At 43.8% G+C, this 26,057-nt stretch overlaps 1 long non-coding RNA gene across 2 annotated transcripts in view; it reads left to right on the top strand.

The window, feature by feature from the left end:
• Positions 1-26,057, top strand: part of LOC147272645 (uncharacterized) — a 118,030-nt gene that overhangs the window by 58,245 nt on the left and 33,728 nt on the right. The window contains exon 4 of one of the 2 annotated variants that reach the window (XR_015112074.1): positions 7,203-7,296. The exons of the other annotated variant lie outside the window; for it this stretch is intronic. This is a non-coding gene — a long non-coding RNA (uncharacterized LOC147272645). Of the gene's footprint in view, positions 1-7,202; positions 7,297-26,057 lie in introns of those variants that run through there. 2 annotated transcript variants of the gene reach the window in all.

The following is a 26,057-nucleotide window of genomic DNA, read 5'->3' as shown; positions in this document are numbered from 1 at the left end:
TTCAAACCATTTTGGGTTTTTTTTTTTTGAAGATGTGCACGGTAACGCCCCTTGAATAGGCAGGCAGGGGCAGATAAGTTTGACAATTAAGCCAAATCACAGTATGAGGCTGTGGTCGCCACGGCAACCATGTGTTTAGTCACATCAGAGGATGGAGCAGGGAAAGAGGAGAGATCTGGCTCCATCTGTGGATGAGCTGGGGTTGCTGGGCGGGTGGGTGGGCACGCCGGGGATCTCTGGGTGGGATCTGTGTTTTCACAGGAACTTGACCCCCAGACGTGCACGCACACACACACACACACACACACACACACACACACACACACACACATACACACACACACACACACACACGCACTAAAAGGCCCCAATTGCTGTGCACTTTGACTGACAGATCTTTGACACACTGTGCGCAGCCAAGTTTAACCGCTCTGTGCATGTGTGCGTGTGTGTGTGTGTGTGTGTGTGTAGGAATATTTCCTTGCTTTTGAACTCCTCCTGATTGACACAAATGGGTTCAGGACAGACCCCCTACAGGTCAAAGTGTGTGTATGAATGTTTGTGTGTGTGTAGACATGACAGCCCCCCCCCCCCCCCTCACCTCACTCCCACCCCTGCGGCTCATACTGAGGTTGATTTTAATACCCCAATATGTTTAGGAAGAGGCAGTGACACCACATTGTTCCTCCACAATGGAGGGCAGAGCGAGGGAGCTGGAGGTCGAGGGGAGGAGATGGGGGGGCACCGGACAAAAGGAAGAGCAAGCGCTCACGGCTCGTCTCCTTTCGGGCCGCTGTGTCTAGACGGCGATGTTCCATGCAGGGTTTCAGAAAGACAAGAAAAAGAAAGAGAATGGGGAGGAAGAAGGGCAGGAGGGGCGGGCGGGAGGTGATCAGCGTTGTCTGGTCTGAAGATGGCCTTGACAGGAAACAGGAAAGGGCTGGCAAAGGTCACAAAGGTCAGTCCGTCTTATCTGTGATGTGAAGGTCGGGTGATTATGTTTTCTCATGACAGCGACGCTCTCCGCTCTCTGAGAAGCAAGACGGTCCGGCTGTTTTAACATCCTACGTTAGAATTACTCTCAAAAGAAGTTCAGATTGACTTTTTTTTGGAACGATAAGATGATTTTTGTGTGTGTGTGTGTGTGTGTGTGTGTGTGTGTGTGTGTGTGTGTGTGTGTATTCAAATGTTTTTGTTCAGTTTTATTTTTGTACACTAACTTAGTGAGAAACGCCACAGTTTGAATCAGTTAGGCGCTAACGGTAGCAGCACAGTGGGATCACGAGCACCTTTTTATTGAACTTGTTGAACCGGCATCAGCAAGTTAGCTGGGTCTCTGTCACTCCATCTTTAGTAAACAGACGAGAGTTACTCATCTTCTCATCTCATGCTGGCTCAGAACCACCCATAAGACTTCATGGAATAGAAGTAACAATAACATTATTCCTTTATTTTGTTATTATTATTATATTTTTGAAAAATACTAAGTTTATTGCTGATTCAAGTTAAAAAAAGAAAAGTTTTTATTTACACCCCTCAAGATGAAAATAACAAGGAACATTTAAAAGCACAATATAAAACACAATCCACAACATGGTTACCATAAATGTTAGGAACTAAATGTGGTATTTTTTTTCTCTTCAAACGTCTCCTGTCTAGAGCGCTCTGCAATCATAGCTGGCTTTTTTTTTTATTGCTTGAGTTGTAAGTCTTTACAGTGTTGTCAGACATAAACAGATAGGCATCTGTGTGTGTGTGTGTGTGCGCGTGTGTGTGTGCATGTGAGAGTGTGTTTCGGTGGATGCTCGGAGCAGGTGACAGAGACAGTCAGTGGGACCCCCCAGCCTTCACCAAATCCTTATTTTAGCTGTACTAACTAGTCCGGTCCAATAAACCTTTCACCCTGAGGGCTGTAAATCGTCAAACAACTGGTGCGGTTGGCCGTGCCACCCACTGTGACACAAACGGGCATGTCAAATGCCATCAGAGAGGAAACTCTAGAGGCCTGCCGGCTCTGCGGCCCCCGCCTGCAGGAGCAGGGTGGGAGATTTAGCTGTTTATCTCTTGTAATGTTAAAGGATATCGTCACAATGCAGTTTTTATCAAGCAGTAAAATACAGAGTGAGAGAGGCTGAGGTGAAGTTAACTGGGGGAAATTGAGAAGACGAAGCAGGACGAACAAAACAGAGTGTTTGAGTTTTAAACAGTCGCTGTGGTCTAATAAAATAGTTACTCAATAAAACTTCATTATGAAGTGACTTAAATAGAAGTGCATTAAATGAGAGACAAAACCAAAAAGAACTTTTTTAAGATTACATGGTGAACGTCTGCTTCTCTGGAATGCGTTGATACATGAAGACCGTTTTTAATGTTTGTCTCGTTTCTCTCTCTCCCACCGGAAAACTCAGTTTAAGTTGTGAACCTACGTCTAGCTTTTGTGACATCACACATAGTTAGGAGCCAATCGTAGCCTGGTATCGGTACACAAATGTGAAGCGGAAATACTTGAGCACCACTTGAAGTGAATAATATTTGCATCTTCAGACAGTCTTTATGAAGGGATGAGGATGGTCCTATTTAGTTAAACTCGTTAATGGCGATTTTGGAAAAACGGAAAAGTCATGTATCTAAGGGATAGATGTTTAAATTGCATTAAAAAATATACTTGATAATTTTTCTGCTGTCAACAATCAAAATCTTTTGTATTTTTTTTTTTCGTTTTCTGTCCCGTTGGCAGGATTACACAATAACCAGCTGAGCAATTTTTATTCAAATTTACTTTGTGGCATTAATTTCCCAGGAAATATCACTTGGACCTTGGCGGAGGTTCACCTCTACTTGTGTGATGTCGCCTCTGTATGTGTTGATGGCCAGTGAAATGATGGCTTTTTCATTTGTAAGGACAAACAGTCAGAAACATGATTTTTTTGAAATAATCATACAGGACCAATCAAGCCACAATTTCCTCCTCTGGAAGCTCAAAGTCATCTAATGGGGTGCTTGTGCTAGCAAAACATCAATCGACCCATCACAGCTGGAATGTCTGTTAAAAGTTGTGCTCTATGTAAAGCATCAACAATTCTAGAATGTTAAAACTGTCTGATTGCGTGTCAGCAGCAGCCTGAACACAAGTTTTCTAGAGATTTTGCCTCCACATCTGAGCAGTTTTCATCTTCTTCTGCTGTTCATTCCCCTCCTCCATTCTGCCTGCTGATGAGCCCAACCACACTCTCTCTCTCTCTCTCTCTCTCTCTCTCTCTCTCTCTCTCTCTCCCCTTCTCTCTTTCTCTCTCTCTCACTCTCCCACTGTGTCAGCTTGGCCCCTCATTTCCATATGAAAGTGTATACGGGGGCCTGGTGGTCCCCAGAGTGCGCTGACAGACTGTGTGCCGCCCCCATTCAGCTCTCATTTCCTGTCCGACAGCGAGTCCTCCTTGAATCCCTCATGTTTGTGCTCTGTCACTGTCCAATAGCATTTGACCAGCAACGCCTGCAGATCCACCTCATCTCCTGTGTGTGTGTGTGTGCGTGTGTGTATGTGTATGTGTGTTGTCACCATCACAGCAATCTCCATATTTATCAAAAAACGCCTCCATTTTGCACAAATAGTGGTACCTTGACTTACCTATGAGCATCTCCGCATTCTCCTCCTCACTCACTCACACACACACACACGCGCGCACACACACACACACACACACACTGTCACCATCTGTCAATAAATGGGACAGCACTTAGAGAACTCATTCACCTAATTAGCAATCAATTAGCTTGTTACCACCAGCAGTAATTACCTTTTATAGAGCCAGAGAGGAGTGCAGCTGCTACCACTAATAAAACCTGGACCCTCCTCCTCGGCCCTCCGTACGCAACAAGCCCTGTCTGACAGAGAGTTATAGGCCAGTGTGTGTGAGCGAAAGTGTGTGTCCTAAGCAGAGGGGGGCCAGCAGAGCAAACACAGTCCCCGAGGGGCCTCTCTGCTCTCCCTTTCTAACAGGTTTAAATCCTCTTTTAATGAATATAGGGTCAAGCTAAATGGGAAATCCATCATGGCTATAAAAGCAGGGGGCTGCAGCCGGGGAGGGTTTGAACTGTGAGCAGGCTGACTTGTCACAGTGTGACAATGCTGGGGATAAAACTTTCCTCTTTTTGTTGCTAGCTGCACTAGCAAGCGCCGCTAATCAGCCAGTGTGGAGCGGACTGGAATACCTCAGCAACATCTCTTTTGAGAGCGATGATGTGAATTTGCTCTGAATTTTGGTTTATTGTAAGTGTTTGCATTCTAACATGCCAAACCCAGGTGGAGAATCTGTCGCCTCAGACAGGCCCATGATGTGACTAATATAATTACTACAGGGCCCGCCCCTTTAAATAGGCACGATGGCACTTGTCAAGCAAATTTAAAAGGAATTGTTGATACGCCGTTAAAAGAAAGGAAACGTGCGTCAGGTGTGACTGCATCAACTGGTTTGGAGTGAATAAGACGGGCGGAGTAATGTTGCCAGTAGATGGTGGTAGAGGTGATGGCACGCATGGCCTCTACAACAGAAGAAGACCTTGTACAAGCCAGACAATTTGTTTTTGTTCTGTAGTGCTTGCTGGTATCGGACGTGTCTCTGGTGTCTGGAGACAAAGATAATGACAGCAGGGGAAACAGCTGCACAGTCATGCCAGTTAAAGGTTTGTTACGCTTTTCAGAAACGTGTTTTCCATCTCCTGTTTTGTGCACTTACTCTTTTCCTAAAACTAAAAAAAAAAAAAAGAGTTCCTTCCTTTTCTAATGTGACGCTTCAAAACGTGCATTGAAAATACTCTGAGGGAAACCTGACGACGGTAGCACCTACTGCTACAGGCCATCGAACCTGAGAGCGCTACTCCAAACCTCTTGAAACTCTTGAGACACCAGCAGTGCCTCTGAGACTGTGACGTCACAGGTCCCTCAGATGAATCCTGCAAGTGAAGCTCAAACATGCAAATAAAGAAGCATTTCTGTGTCGGGAGACTTAAAGCTGAGCCTCCATTTCTCTCATCGCTCCTCTCTTCCACGGACACTCGATTTCAAGAAAAATATGCCTCTTATCTTCTTGAAAATACAGAAAAAATAGAAAACTATACACAAAATGCCATTCTCTCCCAGGCGTTTTAAATATATTGGTGGCTTAAACATCTTGTAGTTGGTTCATGAACTAGCCTTGTTGTGGGGTTTAATCTACTGTATATAGGAGTATCCTTTTTTAAAACGCTTGGCTTCAACTAATGATTATTTTCTTTATCAATTAATCTGCTTTTTTGATCAGTCAGTTGTAGAAAATCCCAGTTTCTCAGAGTGCAAGGTGACATCTTCAAGTGATTTGTTGTGTCCAAGCAGCACAGCAGAACCCAAATATATCCCCTCTCATCTCATGTACTCAAGCATCGACTATTTCAAATTCATCTCTTTTAATCCACCTTGCTTTGCTTTCTCCTCCCCACAACTATCCAGGCTTTTACTATTTATGAAACGCAAACTTTGAATCCTTTAATCCTAAATGCAGCGCTTTATCCCCTGAAGCAGTGAGGAAATAAATCAGCATGTTTTTTTTTCTTCTTTTTTCCCAGTGCTACCTCTGTGCAGCCCCCTGTTTACCCGTAACAGCATGTGGGCTAACAAAGGCCCCCAGTGACAACCAAGGTTAATCCTATATGTTGCCATTATGCGGGGTCAAGCTTCCTCGCCGTATATTTAGTGTGTCATTAATTTCCAACCTGCTACTGCTGCGGCAAGAGCAAGCTGCTGCTGCTCGGGTCCCCCTGTACACACACAAACACACATGCAGATGGACACAGACACACGCACACAGACACACACACAATGACTCGCTACATTAGCTAAATGGCCAGAGCTCAGTCCCTCTCTTTCCTGCTCTCTAATGAGACGGGCTTCTGGATGGTGTAGTCTATTCATCATTCTGCTTGTTCCAATCTAGCTCTTCTTTTATCAGGCCTTTGTTCGAGGGCCGAAGTCGTCAGAAGCGACATAAATCACCTGTCAGCTCTGGTCCCTGGGCTCCCATAATGCTCTATTAGCAGTTGCGGCGCTGTTATTGACAAAGCAGTGGCCAGGTATTCCAGCTGAAGTGGCCACTAACCTTCCTGTTCATCTGTTATTGTCTGGAAAGCTTGGGAGAGTTCATCATTTTCTCATGCGTTTGTCCAAGTCCTTGTCGGAAAAATATCGGAGGAGTGAAGGATTAAAAAAAAAAAAAAGGGACTTACTGTCCACATGAAGATGAAATAAAACAAAAAAAAATGCATATGAAAGATGAATACTTCGTCCTCTGATCTGCTTTGAAGTGGGTGGACACAAAGCATCTCCATTACATAGAACCGCCATGTTCCTTTACAGCTGTGATGAATATACAAAGACAGCATTTACTCATATACGTGACACGTGTTCAGTGTAAAACAAACATTAAGTCCCAGCATTGACTCCATAAGAGGTCAGATAATAACCTCTTCTTTCGTGCAAGTCTTCCCTAGATGAACTCTCATTTTTCTTTTGAAGCACTTCCTTGGGTCGGAGGGTCACAGATGAGGTCATATCCTGTCTTTTCTGATCAGACCTGAGGGACTGGCTGCAGATGTGGGGGCTGAAAGGTCGAGTTTCTCATGAAAAGAGATAGCCGAGGCGTCCTCTTTTTTCCTTTTGCTTTAAAACGCTTCTCAGGGTTTCGGAGGAGGTTAAACGCTTCTTGTTGCTGGTGGTTTTCTCTCGCGGGACGCCATCAGCGAAGTGACCAAAATACACTGAGAGGCCCTCCGCATTTCAACCTTGTAATGAACCTGCCATATGCACAAGTGTCCCGGAGTCCTCTCAGCTGAGAGGGCGACAACCTGGGAGCTTCACGTTTCTGACTGAAGCCACTCAGAATTCAGTCAAATAAAAGAAGGTGACAAATTGTCTTGTCGTTTTTTTTTTTTCCATTCAACAAATCTAAATCACATCCAGTTGTTGAGAGTCTAAAAAAAGATCTGTAAAAGACTTTGATCATTTTTTACAGTGCAGGACACCTTTCTGTCTGCGGTCAGCTTGTCTTCATGCGTAGTTACTTCCCCGTCAGCCTCTCACGCTCAACACCGTTTGTCCAGTCATGCATGGTTGTGTACACCACGTGTGTGTTTGTGTTTGTGTACATGTGCGCTATCACCGCCGCCCATCCAAGACAAAGGAGGGGCCGCTGGGGAGAGGTATGTGTGAAGACTCTGTCTGAGATGGTGGGGAGCAAAGAGAGAGAGGGAGAGAGAGAGAGAAAGAGGACAGAAAAGACAGGAAGATCGTCTGAGAGGAGAGACACCATGAGAGCGTCTGGTCAGCCGCCAAGTGCAAAGATCATTCTGATGGGAACACACAGTCTGTACACCTGTTCCACCCAGCTGGACAGAGCTACCTGCCTCACTGGCAGCTTCATACACACACACACACACACACACACACACACACACACACACACACACACACACACACACACACACACAGGCACCAACAGAGGTGTTTGTGGGTCTACCAAAACAAAAATGTATCACCTCACTTAAAGCAATAATCGGTTAACATGTTTTCCCTATTCCATGAATAAAAGTCCTTTTCTGTGTTAAAACCAGGTTGTCAGAGCTGGATGTGGATGAGCTGTGTGTACACGTTTAATATTGGAGCATAAAGACACGGATGAATTAAAAGACCAGCCATAAATGCTTTTGAGGCAAAGAGGAAGCAAAAGGAGGAAGTATCCAGATGAATGAATGAATGAATGAATGCCCCCCCCCCCCCCCGCCTGTCCCCTCCCCTCAGCACCACAGATGCGCCTGTACACCGGGTGATAAACAGCAAACCAATTGAAGCAAAACGCCACCAGCCGTATTAAAAAGGCCCAAATGGCATTTGCATGGTGTAATTACAGCTGGCTGGCCTGCTCTTTGTGTCTGCCGCCACCAGGGTCCTGTTGAGAAATTACCCTGAACGAGGCGGGAAAGACGAGGTCAGAGCCTGTTGGCAGCCAGCTGTGTTTATGTCGTATGCCCTCCTCTCCTTTAAAGCTCCACGATGGATTTTGACCACCACACCCCCCTCTCCAACTCACACATACACGTGCCCCTGTATTAAATTCCTCGCAGGGATAATAATGTTCTCGACATGGAAGATCACATTCAGCTGACATGACACCCTGACACCCGCCGCCAAGGCCTGCATATGTAAATCTCACCAGATTAGATCCTGTGTGTGAAGGTGTGTGTGCATAAGAGATTGATAGACGGTTCAGAGGAGAATGGTGTGTGTGTGTGTGTGTGTGTGTGTGTGTGTGTGTGTGTGTGTGTGTGTGTGTGTCTCTCTCTCTCTCTCTCTCTCTCTCTCTCTCTCTCTCTCTCCTTCCCATCCAGCCGAATTCTTTTTATTTTCCACTGGTACCTTAAAACCCTCTGTTTGAGGGTTGGTTATGACAGTGTCTTCAAGATTTTTATTATTTATTTATTCAGTTAGGTTTTTTTGGGGGGGAGGGGACTAAATGGAAGAAAAATTGAGTGTGTTGAGCAAACGTCTCTGCTTATCAGCTAAAATAAAACCCACCAATGAACCTGTTTTATTTTGGGGTTTAGGTCCACTGGTAGCCCCACAAACTGACTAAACCAAACTTTATGTAACAGACTGCATGTGTCTTGAAGCCAGCAGTAATCTGCTTCATCAACCTGAAAGCTGTCACGTAAGGCATCATGAGTTGCAGGCAAATGTAGTTTGAATGTAAACACCGATGCCACCTGAGATAAGCTGCCGTCACGTTGTGTCTAAATGTATTTTAAAGGATTAGACCAAGCAGGTGACAGTATTGATCAGCGATGCATGATATCTTATTTTCTCAGCTCACAATCTATATATGTTTCACTATCTCTCACAGTTCCAGACATCTGTCTTACCTCACTGTAATTTTTTTTTTCTAATTTCTTCTAGTAAATTTACCCCATGTCAACTTGACTTTCAAGGCTGAGATACTGGAACGTGTTTCCAAGTCAATATGGTGTAATATTCTCTGACTGGCGAGTGATTGTGGATTCTCTGCTGCAGTTAACCCCAAAACAAACCTGGAGATTTGCAAATAATATGCCTGCTCGAGCCTGGAAAAAAGGGTGTGTGTGTGTGTGTGTGTGTGTGTGTGTGTGTGTGTGTGTGTGTGTGTGTGTGTGTGTGTGTGTGTGTGTGTGTGTGCCTGTGCGTGCAGGCATGCACTGTTCATACGTGTGAGTGTGTGTGTGTGTGTGTGTATGACCACAGTATGTGTCAGCATCATCGCTCCATCTCCTGCGGCGTCTCCTAGAAGCTGACAACTGGATAATAGCTTTTTACTTTTCCAGAGCGGGGCTCCGGAGAGAACTAATATGATTATAAATCATTATTCAAATAGAAAGGTGTGAGGCGCGGCGCTCGGCATAGTAAGAGAGCATGATAATAGCATCATTACCTTTTTATTTATAATTTATATTTATTTTTTTGCAAACGTGGCAACTCAAGCTAATGTGAGACTATGGGGGATTTCTGTGTGTGATATGAGGAGGCACATCAAGCCAACCTGGCAGAGCAGCGAGTGATAAAGATGAAATGATTAGAGAGAGAGGGTTGGGGGTTTCTTCACATGGGGATGTTGTGGCTTCACTGTTTATTGCAGGACACAGCGGTGTGATAGCGGGCCTCAAGCTCCAAAATCACACCAGAAATGCACCAGAATGATGAAATCACTCCTTGAGGATTTCAGTTTGTCGCAATAGGAGCAAATTTTATCCCCAAACCTATGATTTGATGGACATGTGAGCTCACTTAAAAAGCTCCAAAGAGAGCCCTTTTTCCTATTAAATCACACACAATCACAGTGAAGGCTGCTCAACGGCTGATTACGGCAACAACGGTCAAATCCCCTAAAATTCTGTTACTGGCTGTGTCCAGGAGAGTGCAGTACATCCAGGTTTCCCCTGTTGTTATTGATGATCAGTTATCCTGATGACAATTGTCTTTATTAATTGTTGCAAAATCTACTCTTGTAGCTTTTTTTTTTTTTTTTTTTTTAAATCTTCCAAGCTGCCCAAATTGACAGTTGCGACATTATCAAGCCGAAAGCCCTCCTATTCAAGGGGCTCAAACCAAAGAATGTTTTGCTTTGTTTGTTGGAAATTGATTGAAACAATCTTTCAATCATCAGGGGTTTCCTCCAAACCCGACATCATCGCTTGATGTGATCTGAAACGGGAACATTTGGATGACGGAGACACTTGTTGGTAAAGAAAAACAGCTGTTAGCATGCAAGTTAGGATGCTCTTTGTTCTCTCAAAGCAAAACAGCCTTCAGTTTCCCCTTAGATTCGTCTCCGTGATTGGCTGAACTTGGCTGACCTGGACGGTTGAATTGTTTTTGTGTATTAAAATCAGATTCCACTTTCTTCATCCATGTCAGAGTCAGTTTGTGTTGACTTTGTTCCGACTGCAGCTCTGGGATTTATCTGATACTCTCATCCACACAAAGATTCGGTATCATTTCGACAAGGAAGCCCTTCTGTAACTTAACTAATCGCTTTATTATTCCGCTGCTGTTGAGGCATGAGCCGCTGATGAGCAGGCAGTGCCTCAAATGTCACGACAATTCCGATGATTTAGCAGGCGATTAGTCATGAAGCCGGAGCTTTGCTTGGAGCGCGACAGTGAGAGAGAATAGAGCAAATCCATCTTTGTCACAGCACAAAGACGCTGCTTGCTGCAGACTTTCCCCGCTGACAATTCAGATCCATGTAAATATGAGGAAATGTGAAACAATGTCATCTACTCTCGAAGATAAGGTTGCCATTAAACAGCCCGAGAGACTTAAGAGCTGACTGAGGATCCGTTTTTTCCTTTGAGGTGATGTCAGCTCCTCCGTGGTGAAGATAAGAATCAGTGCCTTGATGTTGACTCCAACAAAATGTTTCTGTTTAATCCAACCGTGCTTCCATCCTGTGCATGCATCTGTGTTGGGAGGTGTGTCTGTGTACCCTGGTATGTGCGGTTCAACGCGTGGATGGTGTTTTATGGCGTCCCACCGGGTAGGAATCTCACCATTTGTCCTCCAGCTGATTTCTGTAGATGCAGGCAAAGGGCCCTGCCCGGTCACTTTATTTTTAGCCTCCAGTTCTAAGGCTTAACAGATGTCACTCACAGATCCTCTGCTGCTCAGAGGAAATTATAGATAAATCTTGATTTCAATATGGTCGCAGAAACGAATCCAGACTCCTAAACCCCGCCCCTAGTCGCAGTGACAATGCCATTTAGGACACTGAGGATTTCTGAAAACCCATCAGCTGTCCACAGATGTGCAAACTGTTGGATGAAGCGTTCAGATGGAGCTGTGTGAGGAAGTGTCACTTGAGTCCGCGTCTGTTGGGGCTGTGGTGGAAAGTATGACAAACATGGATGTATATTAAGAGGTGGATACAGGAAGCGCACTGGGTATTGATGTTGGATTACAACCACGGCTGCCATCGCGTGATGCGCTGCATCCCATAGACTGTAAAACAGCGTGTAAATTGATTTATAGCTTCCCCCCCATGACTCAAAATAATTTGATCCGTGTGGTCTGATTACGTTTGGAAAGTCTAGAAGAGACACACGATGAAATCATTCTATGCCTATTGGAGTTATCGCCACTGACTGGCGTTCGTAGGAAAATATGCAGCCCGCCACTGATGTGAATTCAGATCACCAGCACACCTGAGGCTCTCACCTGAGCTATTGAGCTGCTGCATGGATAAAGTAGGAAACAGATTTTGCAGCATAATTTGTTTGCACCTCTTTAAAACTGTCAGCTGTACCGTAAATGAAGAGTATTTATACCGCTGCTCTCGTCTACACACACTCATACACTGACGGCTGAGGCTACAACGTAGCGTGCCAATGTGTTGGCAACGGCATCAAGACCAGTTAGGGTTCAATGTCTTGCTCAAGGACAATTCGCCCTGGCCTCTGGGGGGAGCTGGGGATTGAGCCAGGAAGCTTCCAATTACTCGACGACCCACTCTACCTCCTGAGCCAAAAATGTTTTAGGCATGCAATGCTAAATTGGTGGAGTTCTCCTTTCAGTCTCCTTTAGCTTTAGTCATCCAAGAAGGCATTTTAGCGCTGGGGCGGAACAGTTGGATAGTCCACACACACACAAAGTGGATTAAATGTGTCAGACTTCAGTTAGCTTTGAATGTTTCTTGGATACATTTATACTTATTTTACGATATCTAAAATCACTGTGAGTCAGCCAAGAAACAAGAAATTCCTGGAAGGCGGTTGGAGGAGGTGCACCCTCGTGTCACACCTCAGACCAGGAGGAGGTGTGATAGTTGCAATACTTCCATTCAGAGCTCAAGGTGCTGCACTGTTTTCTCTCTCAGAGCAAAAACGGAATCACAATCAAAAGAGTTTGAGAACCTGTGCTGGAGCATCCGGGTCCTGCTGAGCCTCCAGAGCTGCGTGCCCCTGCTGCAGAATGATAAAGCAAATCTGGGTGGCAAGACTTGACCTTGTAGTCCAGAGGAAGAGGGGGGCGTCATTAGTGCGGCACCAGGAAGGTTGTACATGACCTGACAACCCTCAGTGTCCCGATAAGAGTGAAGGATGAGCTTCAGAGCCTCCCTCCCTTTCTTTCCTCTCCAGCCACCAGGTATAAAAAGAAGCTGCCTCGAGCCACACTAACCTTTCATTGCCTCAGCATCACTTTTTCATGGGGCTCCTCCCCGTGGCTCTCCCTCTCCATCCCTGGTGACAGCACACAGAATTGTTCAAAGACTGATGTCTGCCCCAATTTCACTAATTAATCGCTGTTATGTCGAGAGCTTTTCCTGAAGCCCAGCAGACCACTGAGGGACCTCACACCTGGCTTTCTGTGGTGACACATTAGCGATAGCATCAAGTACAAAGAGACAAAAAAACAAAAACGCACCAGTGGACTTTATGAATTGTCTTTTTCTGAATCGATACTTTGGAGAGTCACTCGTGTTTTTTTTATGTCATATGTCCAAATGCTACGTACTTGAGCAACTAAGTAATTCCCACAAGGCTTATCTTTGAAAAGGGGTCAGAAACAAAGGTGTGACTTGTTCCGTACTCGAACTATAGAGCCTGTAGTTGTGACCTTGTGACTAGGTCATCCTGACTTGCAGGTACGGTTCATCTTTCCTCTTCAGATGTTGAAGAACGAGTCTATCCTCAAACCAGCCGCTTTGTGCTGCTGTTTAACAGCTACCACGATTTCATCCACTCATGTTTTTGCCTCGGCGTGTATTTGGGGCCAGTCTTGATTTGTTCATGCTGACCACAACCCCAGCCACGACCAGAGACCCAACTTCTATTCAACATGTGGCTTGTATGAAAGAAAATTGATAATCTGCGATTTTTTTTCCACATTGTGTGATACTGACATCGTAATCTGGTGATGGTTAAGACTCGCACAGCTCTTGCTTAGCTCCTGCAGCCGGTCCCGCTCACAGCCACGAGTCTCCTGTTGCAGACGCCCTTCAACCGACAACTCTGAAACTTCACTTCAGGCTAAACACATTAAGGATATTTGCTTGAAGGCTTAAAACAACAAGCCATTGTCATAAATGACGCATAGAAACAGCAAACAAGCCACCATGGTTACATGTGCTTTCTCAACAGGCCTTGGCTCATCAGATTGGGTCTGGGCTGCATTAAGATACTTCTGCAAATAGCAGAGAAACACAGGAAACACCTCTGTCTCCTTGGAAACCAGGAGCAGGCTATTTTTACCCAGGGATTATTTATATCACACATCAAAACTTCCTCTGAGAGGATTGGCACAAACGATGCTGCATCTCATGCTGTGCAGTAAATCTGCTGCATCAGGATGCTTCCAGTCGTCTTGGCAGCAGGAAAAAAGTAGAGAACTAGAGCCGAACTGATCGCTCAACCGATTTTATTGGCCGATATTGACCTTTCATAGTTACGGGAGTATCAGCGTTTATGTTGGCTGATGCACAAACATATGAAAACTTTATCAATACATGATTGCTTTGTCCTCTTGCGTGTAGTTGAAACTATACAACTGTGTAAGATATCAGCTCTACTCCAACATTAAGCATAAAATACTGCTCACATGAGTGTATGAAGTAATTTTGTATCATGCAAAATCAGCATTTTTACTTTTGAGAACTTTTGGATATTTCCTGAGGGTTTTTTATTGTGTTTTTTTTTTTTTTGGCATGTCATTCAACTTCAGCTTTGGTTTTAAGATCCCACAGGAAATCCCAGGGAGGTTTATAGGAAATGTTGTCTTTATGCTGATAAATCTACCTCAAACAATACATTTAATGTAAATTTGAACTTCTCAGCCATTATGTCATATCGTTGTCCCTATACCCAGATGTTAATTTGACGTTGATATATTGATGTTTAGAATTTTAGAAGCCTTTTGAACATTTTCATCAAGAGGTAACAAATGATGTCTTGTTCCTGGTGAATCCAGTAGAGATAACTCTCCCTGGCTGTCTGGGCCAGGTAGGATTGTCTGGCTGCAGGACAGCACAGTATGAGCTCTTATGTCAAAGCTTCATTAAGTCTGGGCCCATGCTGATTGTTACCAGCTGTACTCCAGGATACACAGAGCGTGTATATACATGCTGGTTCATAAAGTCTGGTTAAAGGCTGGTGAGGGACAGTGAATTATATCCTGAGGTGATCTAATGAAGGTCCCGGGGAGGAGAAAGACAAGATACTCTTGATATGTCCTGCATACCATGGAAATGTGATGCCAAATAGTATCCCTTATGGTTTTTCTTCTCTTCAGAGTAGAATAACATGATATAGAGCATAAATTTAATTTGGGAGCAGCCGTACAGTAGGAGCTCAGTTTTTCCCAGCGCTTGAACAAATTCAATCCACTAACCTTCAGGTCATTGGGAGGCAGCAAAGTAGAAAAATACATGAAAAAAAGTGAAGTGCATTCATTGTTGAGATGAAAGAGGGGAAAAAAAAGATGAAATTATCGTACCAATCTAATATGCATTTAGAAGCATGTTCTTTCCTTGAAGTGGAAAAAAAGAGGACACTGAAGCTGAATCCAACTTGAATGCTCACACAAGTCAGGAAATTAAAAGTAATCTGGCTAATTATCTGATATATTTTAAACAGTGGTTTATTTCAAAAAAAATCTTCCAAGGAAAAGTATTTCACAGATAAGTGAACATGAAAAACACATACATATCAAGTAGAGTTGAAATGAAGGGGACAAAGCACTACTTTTGGTGTTAAGATTGGATTTAAACAAAGAAAACACAGCGCCCCCTGTGGGTGTCAATCCCTGTTTGGTAGCCCTGGAACAGAACAGCCTGCACGGTACTGACTGAGGATGTCAGACTGCAGGAGTCAACCACATTCAGTCAAATGCCACGACATAAAATGCTAAGTGCGCTCATTCAGCATGAGGATGTTCCTGTAGAAGGTCACACTTTATTTGTTGTGGGAGTGTTGATTTGTTACACCGCTCAGGTTCCAGTTCTAGCATGAGGAAATGAAAGCATGCATATTACACTCAGTATTTTGAATTGGAATTCATTTAAATGATGCAGCAAACGTCATAGGTATGTTTTTGACTGAATACTTAACATGTTAAAACAGTGGCTCAATAAAAAAGAAAATAGTGGATTTGAATTACGAGGTGGAGTGGATCGTGTGATTGTTCAACAGAAACCTGTGTGTCATCTGCAAACAGGTGAAGAAAAATGAGACCTGGGAACTACAGAGCCAAACTGGAGCATTTCCAGTGCCAACAAAAACAGGCTGAATGGCTCTATGAGACAAATTGATAGAGAAAGACAACAAGGGGTCACAAGTACAGCCCCATAGCGTCTAAACCAGCTACAAACATGTTTTCAGTGTTTGAAAAATGAGCCAGAACAGCAGGTTGTGTACTTCCTGGTGTTTCCAGTAGCCATTTCAACACGCATGCACAGATTTCCAACAGCTGCTTTTAGATAAAAACTGTTTCAAAATGCAAAACATTTTCAGGGTGGTTACACTGGGAAAGTTCCCCCGAGATACTAAAAGTCCTCAGCTTTAAAGCCCTTTCTTGTTAAAGTGAAGCATTACATACCCCCATTAATGTAGACTATAAATCCCAAGTCAGTACAGAACACTCACTCGCTGACTGTTGAAGGTCAGTTAGATTTTCTTTGGCAGTTGGCGCGCTTCATACTGTTTTAGCCTTTCCTCAAAACATTTTGGGACAGCAGTCATTGGTGGCTGCTTGATCGATGTTCTGTGGAGAAGACATCAGGATTTGCTTCTTATTTGTTTTGACTTGTCAAGACTTTATTTCCATGTTAGACGAGCCCTAGTTTAAACTGAGCTAAAAGGAAGACGCACTCTTGAGGAGCTACATGATACAGTGGTATTAATATACAGTAGCTACAGTGTGTATATACGTATATTTCTAGCCTTCACATTTAACTCTCTCTCCACATTTCCAAGGGAAAGTATTGTATCCAAAAACAGTTCAGCCAGGGGAACACATTCGTGTGACGGGACGGGACTCAAACGGTCTGGTGTTTGATGGCACCAACCAATAACAACCACTGTCCCTCACATGACCATGTTGAACCAGCCAGTAGAAGAATTTGCGCGTTCTGTGTGCTGTAAAATGAGCGTGTAAAGGACAGTTTCTGCTGTCAAGACAAAGTCAGTGTTTGAAATAAAAAGGTCTCAGTTGATACACGTTGACTGGCCTGTCGCACAAACTCAGCGCCATGTTGATTTAATAAAATCACACCTCGTCCTCAGCGGGACTCTCGCTCTCTCGCGGTGTATCATTTCTGACCCTCGCTTGACGTCCAAAGCCAATAAACAGCCATCACGTGCTGATCAAGGAGAAGTGAAACTGTTACTTTTGGCTCCCTTTTCTCTACTTTGATGTGAAATCATGGAGGACCTTGTTCTGATAGACTAAATATATACAGACATCTTTTTACATTTTATGTTCCTGCTGGAGAGTTTTTTTTCTCTTCTTTTACCTAGCAACCGTAGTGAAAGTCATGCTAGGCTAATGAAAATCGGCTGTCAGCTTAGTGATTGATTGCACGAACATCCAATTGGAACCCTGCAACTCCCAAAATTGATTTCATGTAAACCAACAGTGGCACTGCTGGTTCTTCATTTCATTAAATGTACCAGGCTTCAGTCCTTTTCATCCATGTCTTGTATTGAATGAAAGACAGCCAGTCAGCCAGGGTAGCTGCTCTCCATCTAAAACCATGTGTGCAACAGTGCAAATAAGTCCACTTTTCATCAAAAGGAATGAGACTAGAACAGAGGGAGCAGGAGCAGAAAAACAAAGCATGTGCCAGATGAATTAGAGAAGTATATATCATGGAAAATGACTTCTTTACAAAGCGGGGGTCATGTACCTGTACAGGATTTAAGAAGCTCCTATGAGTTATCATGCTATCATTCCACGCTGTCAGTGCCTTATTATTTGGAGGATCAGTGACGCTTGTATCATATTTCAGTCTTCACTCCATTCGTGAATCTACCACTGCAGCCCTGCTGGGCCCACTCATAACTGGGGGAGTTTTAGGACTTCATAAGTTTTCCCAGAGAGAAGCCACAAGACTGATTTAGCTGTAATCTTATCCTACGTCTTTATAGAAGCCAGATCTGTTGCATCGGGAGCGGAGCAGTCAAGACTCTGAGATCGAATATGAGCTGTGGAAATGACAGAGTCGCCTCCAAGTTTTAAGGAGGAGATGAGCGACTGGAGGCTGTGTGAGAAAAAAAAAAAAAGACATAATAGAATCTGTAAAGGTTAAGTGAAGCAGTTACGTTCATCTGCTCTTTCGAAGCTAAAACTTCAAATTCTTCTCTGAATTAAATCCCAGGACACATTTCAGAGCCCAACATCTGAAATGTGATAGCCGTTTTCATGTCTGTTGTCATGCGTGAATGAGCACGTGACACACTGTAAGGACCTGGAACGTTTCCAACATGACACACAAGGCCGTTACATCCATGCCTCACTGTAAAATCAAATATCTCACCTGTACTAAACATGAGCCAAAATCCAGGAGGTAGCAGTCGGTGCCACAGTTAGGCTGTCTGCTTCAGCAGCAGCACCGTTTTACCTCACCAGAAATTTGTTTCAACAAAGTACAAAAATCTGCCAGTGGAAGTAATGAGAGCCTAGATTGTGTCTCTTATACATAGTTAGACTTTTTGCTCTGTGCGTCACCATGGCGTTCATTAGCTGTTAAAATGTATAAAGAAATAACTTTGCAGGTATCTTGGAGTGCTGTAACAAAAAAAGACAACTTTGTGTGCTTTGGTCCTCGGAGAGGCTCTTGTGAAGAGTGACCTATTATCATGAGAATGACGGTGAACCAGACAGAGAGAATGAGAGCAGACTGAGCCTGTATGTGTGTGTGTGTGTGTGTGTGTGTGTGTGGGGGGGGGGGGGGGGGGGGGTTGATGGGAGGTCAGGTCTCTCACCGTCAAAGTCAGATCAATTTATGCTGCTAAACTCTGGAGGCGGCGTGCTTGTTTGCCGCTGATGAGAGATAATTTCATATTCTCTCTCTACTGTAACAGGAGGAGTTGACGCAGAGACACCAGATAGTTGCTCTTATGGTGGTATGAAATATTGGGGCCACGATCACACCGGGACTCTAATGACATATCAGTGTAGCGCAGTAGCAGGGCTACTTGTATACCTCGCGGCTGGATGGGTCAATTTAGATCGCAGTCAGAGCAGAAATTAATCAGGGAGCTGGGGGAGAGAGTTTCAATTAAGGAAACCTGGATTGAATTATGCTCATCTCTTTTGCAGAGTGGATTTTCATGAACTTTTGTATCTACAGTGTAGATTTATGAATATGATATATATAAAAACACACTGTATGACACGTAAACATGAGAAGCAGCGACTTATCCCAAACGCAGATGTCAGCACAGGCTTTCTACTTATCTAATCTGACACATAACATGGCAGATCTATCTGAGCAGTATATAGCATGAGACAGGAAATGAAAACGACTCTCCTGTTTTGTTTTTTTCTTAAATAGCGTTGGTTGGGTCAATGATGTGTGTTTGGTGGTTGTGGAGAAGAAGACGCCGAGAAGTGTGGTTTTGCTTGAATGGAAGTGGCTCTTAAGACGAGACAAAACATCCAAAATGGTTGAGATGAGGTTCACAGTGCAGGATACACGCGTGTGTGTCGACGTGAACGAGGTGCTGCCCTCGCGCACCGGAGGACGTACTGAAGGAGTTATGAGAAGAGCTATTCTGACTCTGAGAGCACCGGAAGATGAAGACTTTGGCAAACATCCGATTACAGAATTATTTCAGAAAATAAAGTAGTCCAGAAATGAGCGACCCAGGGAAACAAAAAAGGGGATGAATCGTATATTTACTTGTCACGCGCAAGACAGATGATCCATGCAAAGGCAGCGAAATCTGGTGCCTGGTATGCACTGTAATCTGCAATAACTCAAGTGTGGCTGCTGTGGTCAGAAAAGCCACCAAGACCCTGAATGTTTGCGCAAGATTTGCTGACTTTACTGACGTTTTTAGAATGTAGGAAGTGCGTTTTTCTTACATCCATCAAGTTGCACTCCCTTGATTTCAAGGCTTGCGCTTTGTATTTCAGATGGGATTCAATAAAGGAGTGATTCAGGAATCTAGGAACCATGATGAGGGGACATTACGGGACTTAGGGGCTTTGTTGTAGTTTTACAGAACACAATAGCTGAAGCCCCCATATGCTACGCAGACACAGTCCATGTACAGGAGACAGTGTTTTAAACCAGGGGGCACTCAGGGAGCGCCACCTCCCCGGGGCGACCTCATCCAAGCCAAACTTAGAAATATGCCATTTTTCGCTATGTCAAACAGATCTGCTCTCACGTGTAACGGGTTCTTCCTTGGTTTTGTGAAGCTTTGTGGAAAAAAAAAATCCGTCCGAGATTTTGCATTTGTTTTTAGTTTTTGTGTAATCCTGCTCTCCAACAAACAAACATTACCTTCCTGGTGGAGGTGATTAGAACACAATGAGTTACACTGCAAAAACTCAATTCCTGCCACATGAAAAGTAACACAAGACAGAATCGCTTAACCAGTACCATCTTAGTTCGATGAAGGGGCTTTTTTAAAAGAAAATATAATCTTATTTTCAGAACATCATTTTAAAAGCAGCACTGGCAGGTTATTTTACTCATTTCAAGTACAAAATACCCTGTTGAGTCTTTTTTTTTTTTTTTTTTGCTGGTAAAAATACTCTGCTGGTGCAGTTTCTAGCAGTGCGAGATTTATCGAAATAAGACTAAATTGCATTATAACAATCTTGCATTTTTTTAAAGAAAAACTAAAATTAGACAAATAAATTGGCGAGACAAGGATTTTTGTAATGTGCCTGAATGAAATAGCCAGCAATTATTTGATTTAAAAAAAAAAGGATCTGAGAAAGGAAAAAGAGGAGTTTTAAATCTTTCTGCTAAAATTCTTTAATCTCTAAATGAGGGATGTCACTGGAGTCGTTAAAAGTTCGTCCAGAGCCACAGGGGAAACGATCCAACAGTTTTCACAAAGTGAGTAGTACTCCTCGTGACTGGTAAACTGACTTTGACACCTCAAATCAGAAGAGGCCCTTTTTAATTCAATGTACAAACCAATTAGGAAGCAAAAATAAATAGCTTGTTAAAAGATCCGAGGGCCAGATAGATGTAATCAGGCTCTCTCACACACGAGGACCAGACGGCCGCGTGTTTCAGCCATTTAAGGAGTCCTCCATCTTCTCCCAAGGCAGAAAATACCAGCAGCTGAGCTCAACCACAGAACACTTCATTTCCATTCACGACTTGTGGTCAGCTTCACTTCTGGAACAGGAAACTCATCGTATGGCTGCCCCTGTCACCTCTGTTGATTACTGGCTAAATGAAGACTGAAGCACATGTTCCCAAGCCCAGATCGGAGCCCATTGACAGCAATTTGATGAAGTTGTAAACAAAAGTGTCCATCTGAAGATCTGAGGGACGCTGGGACTGGGCGAGGCCATCCCGCGGGTTTGGCTTGGCTCGATTGAGGAACGTACAATAAAGGACCTCGGCGCTGAGAGCACTCTCAAGTTGAGAGAGAAAACAGAGAGGGGGTAGAGAAAAATAAGAGGTAAATAGAGGAGCAGAGCTGATGAAGAGAGGGAGCTGGTTAGACGTGAACTCTGGCTGAACCCCCTCGCTCTGGCGGCCTCCGTTGCAGCCTCATGAGGCATTCGGGTACAACTCCGAGAGCCTGACATCAAACCGACAGCAAGACATGATATCTTATTTTCCTGAGCCGCGCTGACACAAATTCAGCTCTCCACTTATTATTTTCTCATGCCTGTAGAGAGAAGAGAAGTCGCGCACGAAAGAGAGAACTCGCCAGGTCCCAGATGTGAATGTTCCTTCACTTTTAATCCAAATAATTTGCCGATTGTTTTCATGACAAAGGATAAAGACGTTCCCCTTGTCAGAGCTCTTTGATTGAAAGAAATCCTTGACCCTAGAGTGCCTTGAAATTAAGCTCAAGGAACACGATTGCATGTGCATGCAATTGTATCTGTCAATCTCTGCATGAGTATAAGACATGTGGACAAGCCTTCACTGTACATGTGATTCAGCGTGTGTGTGTTAGCGAGAGTGTGTGGGGCTCCACATCCATGTCACATGCAGTCTAAAGAGATAGAACTCATCATCGAAATATACATTTCGCTTTAATTGCTATAATGGCTGACAGGTGCAGATTGCCTTTATCACACATCTGACAGTCAAACATATAGGTGCAGCCATTTTTTTGATTAGCTAAATGCTAATTTGTAAAAGCGGGCGTAGAGCGCTATCGGCTCGTTCTGAATCCGAGCCAACGTGTCACCTTTCTGCAGCTGTGCTCCGCTGCCTCGCTGACAGGAGCTTCAACAATTAAAGCTGAACAAATAAATGGCTATCACATCACGCAGGGAGGTGAAATTGGCCCACTTCAAGCGTATCAATCAGAGCAGATGTGTGTTTAGATAAAAGAAAGGTCTCTGCAGGGCATGTTTCTATCAAGGGTTGGAGCCGGAGTGTCCAGAGCAGCTGCTTCAGAAAGCAACTTTAAGGCGCTACATAATAAAGCTGCTAGCGTCCAAATGTAATGTCATCGGGCTCGCTTTCTATGAGTGGATTTCGTTGAAAATATCCAGATGATTAACACAATATGTCCTGATGTTGTGTCAAAGACGGGATTAGCATGCTAACTAGCTAACTGCAGTCCGTCACTTCTTGTAATTTCACTTCAAACCTCAAGAGGTGGCAGCGAGTCACTGCAGCATGCAGTCGGGGTTGGAATCTTTAACACGGCGGTATGTACATGCAGCTGAAAGTTGACGATTGATTGATGGGTGGATGCCATCATGCTATTAGTGGTTGGTACATGCTGATGTAGGCATGCTCCATATTTTATTTTACAGGAAGAAAAGCATGGAGTTTGATATTACAATTAAATCAAATTGATTTTGATTGGGGCCTATTTTGTGAATGATGTGACCAAGAATCTGAATCAAAAGTGTTACAAAGGGAATTTCCAGTGGAAAATCAATAAGTTTGTGGTGACCCAAGGTCTTGTATGGATTATCCAGTTTCCACCCGCTGTAATCCAGACATCTTACTTGTCTGAAACATGGCCACCGGGTCTGTTTGCCATCCAGATAGTAAGTCGACCCAGTTCAGCTCGAAGCAGAAGCAGCAGCAGCAGCAGCAGCAGCAGCAGCATCTTTGCTTTACTGCCACAACTGCACATTCCAAATGTAGTCTCGGCTGGGCAGAAACCCACGTGGTCCTGGCCAAGAAACGAGACGAATTAGCATAAGCGCCATGTTCGATCCATCAGAGGGCGACTCAGATGGATGCTGGTCCTCATCCCATCCCACTTTTGGCCTTGTTTTTAGAGGAAGTCGTGAACTTGGCGAGAAAGGAGAGGCGGCCTGTTCAAGTTGATTAATTTGCTCTCAAAGTAATTTGGAGCAGATTTTTTATTTTTTTTTATTTTTTTTTTAAATCAGTGAAAGGGCTTCTCTGTGATTCTCTTTCAGCCTCATCTTCTATCTCTGAAGTCACCAACAGCAGCATACGGATGCCAGATGGATTAAAGGGATTCTCTCCCTCCCTCCATCTCTTTCAATCACAACATGTTTGGTGAACAGGGAACCAGAATGCAGATGACAAAATTCCAAATCACACTGGCTCTTTCTCACTGTCACTCTTCTCTTTCTTCACAGTAATTTTCCCTGACACGTCTGGGGCTCTTTTTTTTTTTTTTTTTTTTAATTTTTTTCAAAGTCCACATGCTTGAGAAGTGGTTAGAAATGGATGTTTAAAGAAACGCACGTGTGCTATTGTTGGCTGCTTTTGAAGAGTTTCTTTTCTATTTAATTCATGAAAATAGAAAAATGTCTCATTCTTGTTGAAATCCAGATTTGTCCTGGGAGTTCATGCAACTCTCATTCTTAATCGCTGAATGCCTCTCTTGGTGGGGTGATAGTCGATGAAGTCATTTTTTTCTGTTTCTGTCAACACTGATTTCAAAGCAAAGCTATATGTTTTATTACAGGTCAAATACTTTTGCGATGTAGAAATGAGCATTTGCTTGTGTGTGTGTGTGTGTGTGTGTGTGTGTGTGTGTGTGTGTGTGTGTGTGTGTGTGTGTGTCATTGAGCCGAGTCTTGTGGCCTGTAGTGATCGGTTGGCAGATAAAACCTTTGGATTTATTACGGTAGATTTGTTGTCAAATGTTTCATGGCTTGACAAAGAAAACTTACGGATTGGTAAACACATTGTGATATTTTAAACATCTTTTTGTGTTTGTAAAGATGAAGATGCAGCACACTTGAATTTGCTTTGAACAATTTGAACCAGTTTTTCAATCTTTATGAGTATAGTTTTGACAGAGTTGCTCTGAAATAAATAGTTTGACATCAAACCAGTTTTGTTTGCAGTATAAAGATACAAAAGTGACTCCGAATATGGATTTACTCAGCCGGCATACAGATGATCAGCCACAGAGAGGAGCACCTGGCGGGCGCCGGACCTTCCTCCTCACCCACGCTTTCCATAACAAAGAACACTACTCTGAAACCAATGAAAGCTGTTCCACTGCTGCGTTACAAATGTGTCACACAGCGACTCGTACGAGAACTGAAGTGATGTCGCTGGTTGTCCTGCATATGTTCAAGGCTCCGGTGAAGTTTTGTTTTGCAGCACCAAAACACTGACTCATTACTAATGAGCTGTGCCTTTCGTTTGCTCCACATAGTAAAACACAGTCCCTGAATGACAGCTGGAGGTAACATGTTAAGTGCTGTCCTGGAAAAAAAAAAAAAAAAGAGAGCTGGGAGTCATCTGCCTGAGATCAGCGCGGCTGGTTACAAGTATCCTCGTAAATATCTCTCGCCAGCTCATCAGCTGCGTTGCACACCATTTTCCAAGCGCGAGGCTGAGCTGTGGGCTGGTTGAGACGAGCTGTGATGGATGCGGCAGTCACTCGCAGCACCCAGGTTCTCTGATAACACACACCGCTGGAGTGTGTGTTTATTTGCTGTTTTTTTTTAAATTCCTGAGGGAAGGAACATTTTGGAAAATGCGCCTTTTTTAAATTATCTTGTCAACAGGTAGATGATAAGATCCAAACGACGTCTGCATGCTGCATTTAAAGCTATAGCTGGGACCTGATTAGCCTAGCTTAGCATAAAGTAATAAAAAAAAACAGCAGCTCTCTTGATATTACATATTTAAGATCATAAAACCAATGCTAAGCGAAGTTAACGATCCCCTAAATCTAGCTTCCTATTTAGAATAATTGTGATAGTGGTGGTCTGAGCAAGAAAGCTAAAATGCCTATTTTACAAAGTGTTGCTCTGATTGTCCTGCATAACAATGTCTCCACAAAACGGTTTTAAAAATATCCTCCTTTAACAAGCATGTGTGAACATCATATGGAATTAATTCTAAAAGGCTCCGTGAACTCAGTCAAAAACATGCAAATTTTCAAATCACTGTTTGGCAGCAGCTACATGACGGACTGGAGGATGGCCAGTTTGAATCTGTGCTTGGGAATTGAGAGTGGGCGTATTGAATGAAGCATGCTAGTCTCTCTCTATAAAAAAGTACCAACACAATGCTGTGGGCCCAGAGGAAATTCCTGCGAGTGAATGCAGAGCAGGTATTTCCTCGAGGCTCTGAGAAGGAACATCTTCTAGGATGACTTTCCACTTTGATTGCAGGCTTAAAAAATGGAGGATGTTAACGTGACAGCCACTGCATGCTTACTGCCAAAATGCATTTGCTGGCGAGACGTCTCCGCGGACAAATCCTCGAGAGGGTTGCCATTTTTGCTCTCATGCTGCTTGTAAAAGAATGATTCACTCTTGTCTGTTGCTACACTTGTGACGAGGCCAGTGGAATTGCAGCTGCGGTGGTCACACGCAAAATGAGACAATTAGATAGATTCTGTTGTGAGGCTTCATGTTGAAATGGGTCCACGTCGAACAGTGGATCGCTGAAAATGTTGCAGATTAAGGTTGCATGGTGCCAAAAGGGCCATCTGGAGCCAACTCAGCTGAGAGCCTATCAATACATTGCCTTTTCTTAGGCTCGCTGTTGCATGAGAGAAACATGTCGAGCAGCGGCAGCGTCAAGCTAAATCTACGAGCATTAAGAGGGCTCGTTTGCCTCGTCCACGCCACCTCACACCTAGCAACAACTCAGCCTCACCAGGTGGTTTGACTTTGCAGCCACTTTTCCACTTGAGGACTTAATGCAGACACACAAGCCCAGCTGGAACCTGTTAGACCCAGGGCTTAACCGCTTAGGCCCAAAACATAACACCACCTCAATCAGCTGGCACGGCCTGGAGGCCTCCAACGGACAGGAAGCTGACAGGAAACTACTGAGAGGTTTTTCACTCAGCTTCTGGAAAGACTGTGATGGATCCTGAAAATATTGCTCTCACTT

The sequence above is a fragment of the Aulostomus chinensis genome, chromosome 1 (assembly GCF_037954235.1).
Source record: "Aulostomus chinensis isolate RoL2024-O1b breed Wild chromosome 1, RoL_Achi_v1.0, whole genome shotgun sequence".
Taxonomy (NCBI): domain Eukaryota; kingdom Metazoa; phylum Chordata; class Actinopteri; order Syngnathiformes; family Aulostomidae; genus Aulostomus; species Aulostomus chinensis.
The sequence above is the reverse complement of the archived record's forward strand: the minus strand, read 5'-3'. Positions and strand labels throughout refer to the sequence as shown.